The following is a 7853-nucleotide window of genomic DNA, read 5'->3' as shown; positions in this document are numbered from 1 at the left end:
TTGCTGCTACACTGGTCGTCTTATCCTGAATTTGTTGTTGTGTGTGCGACAGAAGAGCCAGATCATCTGCGAAGTCTAGATCATCCAGCTGTATTCTAGCTGTCCACTGTACCCCATGCTTCCCCTCAGGTGTTGGCGTCTTCGTAATCCAGTCGATCAACAGGAGAAAGAGAAAGGGTGAGAGTAAGCAACCTTACCTGACACCGGTCTTTACTTCGATCGAGTTTGCCAACTGTCCTCCATGCACGATTTTGCAGTGTAATCCATCATATGAATTCTATATGATATTGACCATCTTCCCAGGCACTCCGTAGTGTCGAAGGAGTTTCCATGGTTTTGTCCTGTCTACGCAACCAAATGCTTTTTCATAGTCAATGAAGTTGATGTGGAGTGATGAATTCCATTTAATTGATTGTTCCACAATGATCCGTAGAGTTGCGATTTGTTCTGTACACGATCGATCCTTGCGGAATCTTGCCTGTTGGTCTCGAAGTTGGGCGTCTACGGAGACCTTCATTCTGTTTAACAATACTTTGTTGAAGACTTTTCCTGGTGTTGAGAGAAGAGTGATGACTCTGTAGTTATCACACTTGCTGAGATCGCCTTTCTTTAGCATCTTGATCAGAAGTCCTTCTTTCCCGTCTGTTGGCACTTGTTCTTCATCACAAATCTTGCTGAAGAGAATGTGGAGTATTTTTGTAGTTGCCGCTAAATCTGCTTTCAGTGCTTCTGCTGGAATGTTGTCTGGTCCCGCTACTTTGCCGCTCATGATTTTTCTGAGGTGCTCACATATGCCGTCAATACCAGTTCGTTTATATCTTTTGGATCCTGGCATTGGAAGGCCGTGGTCCTTGTGACTTTAGGTTGGTTTAGTCTTTAGGGTTGATTTGTGTGACAGACTGATTCGTAGCACGCAAAATTGTCAGCATTAAAAAGCCTCCGTAAGTGTCCAGATCAAGTTAAAGACAAGCTTCCAAGTTGATCTGCTGTAAATTTTCCTTTAAAACTGACATTTATACATTTAAAATTATAACGACAGTTTTCAATAAGATATTTTAGTCCAGATCTGCCAACAAAATTAAAAGCTATAGCAGTGTGATCCCTTTTTCCCAGGAAGGTTAGGACTGGGAAGTTTTCGGTTAAGAATTATTTGTCAGTGAAAAACCAGCCTTTGTATAACAAGGTTCGCTTGTTTCTTCACGTAGCTCCTGATATCACGCTATCAAATAATCCCAGTTCTTTAGTAAGGCAAAAAACCGACTTTCAGTAGAGTCATCACTTACATTATGGCTGTTCGGGGAGTTGCATTACATACACGCATGAATATTTGTGTAAAATGTTTTTCATCAACAAGAAGCCATGGAAAATCCTTATTCTTAGAAGAAAGTGATAACTTTGATTACGCAAGACATAATTTAACAGAAGTACCGTTCAAATGTACCGAAGGGTACATTTAGATGTGACATTATAGTAAGCCTATTAAATTTTTTATTATCTACCTGCTGTGATTTAGGCAGTCAAACCACTATGTAAACGTATGTGTGAGTCTGACTGAACGCATGTCTGCACCTCAATTTTTACCTATCCTCCCATTTCTTGTTTACACAGTCAATCAATGACTTACAACTGAGTAACCTCAGAGAAAGCATACGGATATTTCGACTCTCACTCACATACTTTCGCTCCCCAGTGTGTTTGTCTTTTGCGTGCCTGTGGATTTTGTAATTTATTAACGATACACTATCCCAACAACATGTGTTCTGGTTTTTGAATATTCTCCAGCAACTTCATAGCACTGTAACAACTGAGGTTGGTTGACTGAGTTCACTACCGACATCTAAGTCAATGCCAGAACACTAAAGCCTAAGTATTCACTCACCTTCCAGTATTTCAAAATACGGACCTAGTTTGTTCTCGTCGGTCAGTAGAACGAGGAGTACCGGTCGGCACGAAATTAGTGAGTCCTATATTGAACACAAATTCAATTTATGTTTTGCTTGGTCGTAAAAGAAAGCGTTCTAATTCTCCTCGTTATAAATTTCGTATAAATATTTTTTATTTATTAGTATTTTTTGCAAAGTATTCGTGTTGTAATCATTATTTAAGCCCGTTTGTATCATATTAACATGCTGGTCATATTCCACAGATATTCCAAAGGGACATGAGGTTGCAAATTTCAGAAGCTCCCATCTTCAATGGACCTATCCTTGACCATCAGTTGCACATTCGCAACGCAACTTTCATGAAGCGCGCAAACTATGATACTGATTAAAACCATCAACATTCATATCTTATAAATTATCAACCCATCTAAGTAATTTACTACAGTGGACATTGTATCATTTGCAACAATTTGATCTTGCCTGTAAACTGGCATGCCTCATGTAACAAACAGTTATTTGAGAATAAATTATTATTATTATTATCTAAGGCTTTGAGGATGGTGCAGGATGAAGTCACCTGTTCCATATCTCAAGGGGGCTGAAAGAAGGATCAAGTAAAAGAAAGGACGAGAGGCAGAGTAGCTGTAGTGGCATTGGACCATAACCACACAATCTTCAAAGCTGAACACAAGACTACTTAGAAAATAGATATTCAATATTTAGCACAGAGAAATACCTAACAATGGAGAAGGCGCGGAGAAGGAATTGAATGGACTGGGTTTGATCGGATGGCATGGCTCGTCCATGCAGGCGTGGTCCATCTCAATGTTACTTTATATCTTCTATTCATATTAAATATATTGTTCTTTCTCTAGCCTAACCTTGTTCTACATCATGTATTGGTAATTGATACGATACAGTGAGTTGGTGTAGTCGATGGTGTGACTTCCACGTAAGATCTTATAGATTAGGCAGTTATATCATGACAAATCTACAAATTTAGGATTAGGTCTATTATTAGAGCAGTACTAATATCATAGTAGACCATAATTCTACATTGATAAGCCCGACTAGAGAAACGCAACCTAATATTGTTAATCTTACTTCCATTCTAAATTCTTGATCTATTTTGTATTTATGTTACCCCAATATTCTAACAGTCCTGATTAATGCTCACATGTATTATCGTAATGTTATATTGATTAGTTCTCATGACATACTAGCTCAATCGACAATAAAAACTGGTCGTCTATATTAACTAATTAGCTTTGATGGTTCGTTAACAAGCTTTAATAGCATTTACATGCTTCAGCGACATAGACTTGTTTAAGCATCAAGCTCTAGCAAATATGACCTGTAAATAACGCAAATATACATTGACTAACAATGTAGCAAGAACTAAATAGTTACCTGGATCTAATATTCAGTGTTCCTTATCTTATCACCTCATCCTGTTTTAAACTATGCACTATCCTGTAATATCTTTTCTTCCGACCACTGCCTGCCTAATTTCAGGTTTTCGAGTTCCATTGCCAAACAACAAGGATGACACTTCTCTAAAAACATACGGTGAGTTTCAGCCATAAGTTTTCTGCAATCATAAGGTCATTTTAGATGGCTCGTTCAATGGTGACCGCACAATTATCTGGATTCATCCGGTTGTTCTGATCCGAGCGAGTGGCAAAAACGTCAACGGCATCAAGGACTCTGGAATTAATTGCCATACTTCATGTTTTATTCTGGATACTTTTGGATCATTACTACTCCTCACGAATGGCGTTATATATATGTCGTCCACTGGATAATATAATTTTCAAAAATGATCCAGGCGAGTTCAACTATTTTACTTAACGATTTTTTGTACTTAACATGTATATGCTTTCCAGTTGCTTTTGCCACATATTTGTAAGTGTCCCTAGGCTAAATGCAGTAACTTCTTATGGAATGTTTATAACGCGTCATATTCCTGCCTGAAGTTTCATAAGCATTCTTGACTTTAAAATTACTTTTCCTGGTCATGTTCATTATTTTTAAATTTTTATATACGTCAACAACCTGCATGTTAACCTGGCCCGTACATACGTTACACTATATCTTCATATCTTTTGAATTTAGAAATCATCTGAATCGCCTTTAACATTTATCAATAAACCCATCATAGTCGTTGTTGCTAATCGTATTTGGGTTTATGGATTGGTTTATCATATTAGCAGCCTAAAATGCAAACATAGTTTAGATAATAAGATTAAAAACTTAGGTACTATCAACTGCACTAGTAAAATAACTAAATCCCTAGGTAGCTGTTGGCTAAATAAACGTTTAAAATCAAAACTCCGTAGCCTACTAGAATTAACACTAAACGAATCTTTCTGATATAAAATTTATAATTAAATTAGGCGTCTCGGATTCTTTAACGTTACAAATTTCTGATAATTTCGAATCACCTAAAGCAACAATACCTATTTTTCCACTGACTAATCCTCATTCAACACTATAACTAGTTAAACATAATAGTTTCAGGATATCGTCATAAAGCATTGTCATGACTTGACAATCTCGTAATATGATTGATAAAATTAATGAAACTATTAACAAAAGCGATCAGCAAATTGACTTATAATTATCACTAGTGTTGTTTTTCTTTTATCTTCATCCATCACAGATGATTACAGTATGTTTCTCTATCAGTTGCTCATTCAGTAAATATCTCAAAACCTTGTCAGTCTAATTGATGGTTTAGCGACACAATCATGCATGCAAATAATCAGTATAAGCAGTCGAGCAAATCTGCAAACTGAAAACATCAATGTCGAATTTACCCCAACACTAACTAAGGTTCAAGCCATTATAATAGACGTGAGTTGGGAGTGTACTCCCCCTGGTTACAACTTATGTTCTCTCTGATAATCACATGAGCATCACACACTGTTAATCATCTTGTAAAAACTTATTTAGCTAAATACATCTTGCAGCACCACATCACTTCGTAATATGACACATAGGCTTAACTGATTTCAATAACTTATAACCACTATATCTCAATTAAACCGTATTCCGCCTTATGATAAATTGCATACTTGCAACTAACTTGTATGCCCAATCAGCCGGCAAGTATAAATACAAATAAATAGTCTATCGCAGATCAGAACATTGAGTCTAGAGCATGTCTCTTACGAATACACTCATGTTTAACGATTTGTTCCTAGCTATCTGTCCAAAATTCATATAATCATCACTCACGTATTTAAATTTTGTTTTGATGAACATTCATGTGTATTAGTAGTATTACTAAATTCTATCACGGCCAAGTAAAAATGAGGTTGAGAAAATCCCCCCGTAACTAAATAAACCGTATCAAACTAACTGGAACACTAGTTGGAATTCTTCTCCACGGTATACTTCTGTTCCTTCAGTTAGCCTACTAATACAAATGCAATTGGAATTCAACTCATATGGACAACTTACCGGCATAATCGTTATTTGATTTCATAATTTAAACCAAAACTAATACCAATATTAACATTTCTACAATATTCATCACTTTACTATTTCTAAACACAAAATACTTACTACCTATACGTTAAGTTATTAACCAACGGCTATTAACACGCATCGTTTTATTATTATTATTATTATTGTGACCCCATTTTTGATAGCTCAAATAATCTTCACCCAAATTTTCATTTCAAGCATGTTAAGCATGAAGGCAGATATTTTAAAATTATTACATGTATTTCCCGACCAGATGCTGCTGCTTTCTTTTTGATTTATCTTTCAGCTTACCAATACCCGGAGGATTCTTATTATCCTTGGTAACCTCCAGCGCGCGACGATCCCATCCAATTTGGTATCGAACCAACATCACGTTGATTCTGGTGGGAGAGTAGTGTAGTGGCATTGGACCATAACCACACAATCTTCAAAGCTGAACACAAGACTACTTAGAAAATAGATATTCAATATTTAGCACAGAGAAATACCTAACAATGGAGAAGGCGCGGAGAAGGAATTGAATGGACTGGGTTTGATCGGATGGCATGGCTCGTCCATGCAGGCGTGGTCCATCTCAATGTTACTTTATATCTTCTATTCATATTAAATATATTGTTCTTTCTCTAGCCTAACCTTGTTCTACATCATGTATTGGTAATTGATACGATACAGTGAGTTGGTGTAGTCGATGGTGTGACTTCCACGTAAGATCTTATAGATTAGGCAGTTATATCATGACAAATCTACAAATTTAGGATTAGGTCTATTATTAGAGCAGTACTAATATCATAGTAGACCATAATTCTACATAGCCAATATTCATGAAGGAATGTTTAAGGTATGATTACTCAGTGTAATCTTTTATTAAGGTATTTGTTAAGAAAGAGCGTTTTAATAGGTTGAAGAAAATAAGTGTTAACAAGGTGTGAGTGGACATACAACTGAGAAATGGAGGCGATTCAGAAAGGAGCTGAGACTATGGGATCATGTGGGGTTATAAAATATAGTGCTAAAAACAGTATTGTGACATACAATTGGCCATCTTCCTTTTTTTATCGAAGCTATTGGAGCCCTTTTTCATTTTTTGGTATTATTATTATTTTTTAGGTATCAAAGGACCTTGAGTAGGCTTCGTATGTTAGCGAATTGTCTATTCAACGATAGGTATTACACATACTTTGTAAAGAATAATTTTAGATTTATTTTGAAAGAAACTAAGAATAATGAAGCCAAGCAATACCGCAATTTAGATTATTTGCTTGAAATATTGTCAGAGAAGTTAAGACTGTGTGAGTAATTTACCGCTTGGTCAGTTACTGATGTGAGTTTTGGCAGTGCATTCTTGATAAGTGTTGGTTTTATTTTAAGGGACGTATTCCCGATACATAGCCAGTCTGATTTCTCTGTGTTCATCTCCAGCCTCAAGCGTCTTTACCAGTTTCTACCATATTTAGTTCATTTTGGATTGTTTGCATAGTACTACGTACATCGCAAATGTTAGTTTTGTAGATGATGTTTAAGGTAGGTCTTATCTGAATATATTGGTGTAGATTGTAAAAAACAATGGATCCAAGACACCACCCTGCACAACACCAGTGGTTATTGGTCGACGTGTAGATGTTGCAGAGTTAATTTTGGTTATTTTGTATCTACCTGTGTGAAAAGACCAATGGAGAATGAAATCCAGTGGACCAGTACTCCCTCGATTCTACGGTAGACCCAAAATACACAAACCAAACATCCCACTACGTCCAATAGTAGCACTCCCCGGAACGCCAACATACAATTTGTCAAAAGAAATTTCACGAATACTGAGACATCTAGTAGATTCAGCCAAACACTACATCAAATCCCCAACACAATTCCTGGACCAAATTAAGGATATTCAAATCAACAACGACGAACTCATGATATCCTTCGACGTAACAGCACTGTTCACCTCAATTGAACCACAGCTAGCAAAAGAAACTATATCCCTGCTACTCAACAACGACACAAATCTCACCAAATACACGACGCTTCAAATTAAAAGTATACTGAAACTCATCGATTTATGTCTAACAACATATTTTCAATTCAACAACAAAATCTACGAACAAACAAAAGGGACACCAATGGGATCACCAATATCAGGACTGATCGCAGAAGTAGTGATGCAAAGACTAGAAGCCACGATATTACCAGTGATCAAGCCAAAAATTTGGATTCGCTACGTAGACGACACCTTTGTCATCGTCAAAAAGGATGAACTGGAAAACACATACAAACTGATCAACAACGTTTTCAACGACATCAAGTTTACAATGGAACAGGAGTCAAACAACCAAATAGCATTCTTGGATATATTGATCACTAGAACCGATACAGGAAAACTGGAAACTCAAGTATATAGGAAACCGACCCATACAGATCAAATCCTCGATTACAACAGCAACAACCCAAGAGCTCACAAAATCAACTGCGTACATACATTGTTCA

Source organism: Schistosoma haematobium, chromosome ZW, assembly GCF_000699445.3.
Source record: "Schistosoma haematobium chromosome ZW, whole genome shotgun sequence".
NCBI lineage: Eukaryota > Metazoa > Platyhelminthes > Trematoda > Strigeidida > Schistosomatidae > Schistosoma > Schistosoma haematobium.
This window is presented reverse-complemented; position numbering follows the sequence as displayed.